This window comes from Pteropus alecto, unplaced genomic scaffold (genome assembly GCF_000325575.1).
Source record: "Pteropus alecto unplaced genomic scaffold, ASM32557v1 scaffold101, whole genome shotgun sequence".
Taxonomy (NCBI): Eukaryota; Metazoa; Chordata; class Mammalia; order Chiroptera; family Pteropodidae; genus Pteropus; species Pteropus alecto.
Window position 1 is genome coordinate 14,943,169 of NW_006432945.1, and position 2,376 is coordinate 14,945,544.

Sequence of the window (2,376 nt, forward strand, 5' to 3'; positions counted from 1 at the left end):
ATTTTTATCCTCTTTCTGTTGCACAGGGAATCGAGGCTCACAGAAGTTCAGTAACTTGACCAAAGTTACACTACTACGAAACATCACAATTTTGGTTTTATCCGTGCGTTTGTATCAACCCAATATGGTAAGAGTGTTAGATCGTGAATTTGATTAATGAAAAATAGAAATTAATAATTATTCCACAAACGGTCCTTGCTTGATAGCCCCCTAGGAAATTAACACCACGAAGAGGCCTAGTAGTCAAAGAGGTCTCTGGCATTCGAGAAAACAATTATTTTGGTGTCTTGGACAGGTGAATGTTATGAAGAAGGAAGCTGGGGTACAGGTTTTTAGGTTAAAAGGGGCCAACATGCAATGTGTCATCCTTGATCTGACTTGACTTTGAACAGGGACAAAAGGGCTTTAGTCGGTGGCAAATCAACATGACGCGGCTGTTAGAAAACTGATGCCGTTTCGGGCTGCGCTTCCGGGAGCAGGTGACCCAGCAGGAGGGCAGATGAGGGTCGCACAGCCACACCTGGCCAGGCCACATCTGGAGCCTTAGTTTCAGTCTAAGTGCCTTGTTTTAAGTGGCACTGGGTGAGCGGGGGCAGAGGGCAGAGCGGATGACAGAGCCGTGTCATACTGGCCAAGATCCTGGGGATCCTAAGTTTAAAAAGACTAAGGGGGACGTGGGCCATGTCGCCAAGTACTTCAAGAGTTTTGCGCAAAGAGAGACCAGCCCCATGTCGGCGGCTTTGAAAAAAGAGCCAGGCGCACCTGCTACAGTCACAGGAAGAATTTTCGCCAGGGCGCCCAGGGAAGGGCTGAGCCTGAACAGATCGCGTGTGACATGATCACTCCTGCTTCACGGTGGAACGGTGGAAAATTTGAGGCAAAGAGAAAGGAAGAACAGGTAAAAGTGCTTCGAAGAGTTTCAGATGCCACATAGGCACGGAGCGTCGGTTGCCATCTGCCAGTATTAGAATTTCGGTAGCGAAACTTCCAAGGGCCAGAGATAAAATTTATCTTCCAAACGGATGCTTGCCTGAGCTTTGCAGTATTCAAGAACTGTGTTGTGGCTGTGCGTCCTGAAGACAAATAATTATGTTGATAGTTTCCAGCGCAGAGTCTGGATGGCCTCATGGCAACTGTTAGAAATACTCACGTGGTTCAAAATGCAACGAGTAAAGAAAGTTGTACTATGAAAAGCTTTCTCCCTCTGCCAGATTCTATCCTCCAGCCACTCCCCAGAGCCAACTAATGTTAACAACTACCATTCTTGTTGTTTTATGCACATTTCCCTCTTTAAGCGATTTTTCTCAATGGCAAGCAAGGATGTCCTGACTCTCTGGCTATGTGACATCCCATAGGATGACCTCCGCCAAGCAGGACGGCAGGGAGGCCAATCCCCAGAGGTTTAGGCACACGCTTCCCTCGAAACAGCAAACATCTGCCTCGTCTCACTAGGCTGCACTTCGCTGGCCAGGCGGCTCGACACCTTGTCAAATACTGTGCAGAGGACAAGGGATAACCCCGAGTAGGTGAATATGGCTGTTTCCCCTCTGACCAACCTTCCTGATCAGGCCGCACATTCACATTTTCGTTCCTGTCCAGTGAGCTGAACTGTGGGTGCCATGGAGTGAGCTCTTGCTGTAATCGCTGAGGGTTTGGTTTATGAGGGCGGTGGGTGGGGGGGCGGGGTAACCCAGGCTGATTCACGTTCAGACCTGTCCACGTGTTCTTCGTATGTGTGTCATTCCTCCAGCTGAAATTAAGTTCCCCAAAGGCAGGGTCCCGACGCCGAACATGACACAGCTTGGCAACCTAAGAATGGACTTTGCTTCCTTCCACGTGTCTCTCGAGCATGTGTCCGGCTAGGCCCTGTGGGGATATACTGTCAGCACCGGGCAGCGTGCTCATCCTCATTAAGTCACACACTTTTCCCCAGAGACAAGGATCACACGTACGAAACAGGGACAGTACTTGACAAAGAGCTAGACTAAGGTGGGTTTGAGGGCCGCATGGTTGAAACAGGATTGATCATCTCTATTCTCTCTTGAAATTAGTTAACATTTTCCCATCTCTAAATTTTCAAATTTAATCTTGATTCTTAAGGCTTTCGTAGACAGGGTTATTAATAGAAATAAGTTTTGTGCTTCCTCCTCTTCTTGGAAATGTTCTCTCTTCTGTTGGGTGATGCCTCCCTCATCCCGAGGACCTTCCCCAGCCAGAGTATGCACACTCCAGAGTGTCCTTCCTAGGAAGACGGGCAGCTCTGCCAAATCTGTCACACTCCTGCTACTTGGAGTTATGTGGTTCTCGGACATTCAGGAAGATGAGCAGCTCAGACGTGTGCCAGGAGCCAGCAAGTCCCTGGCAGCCGCCCCCCCC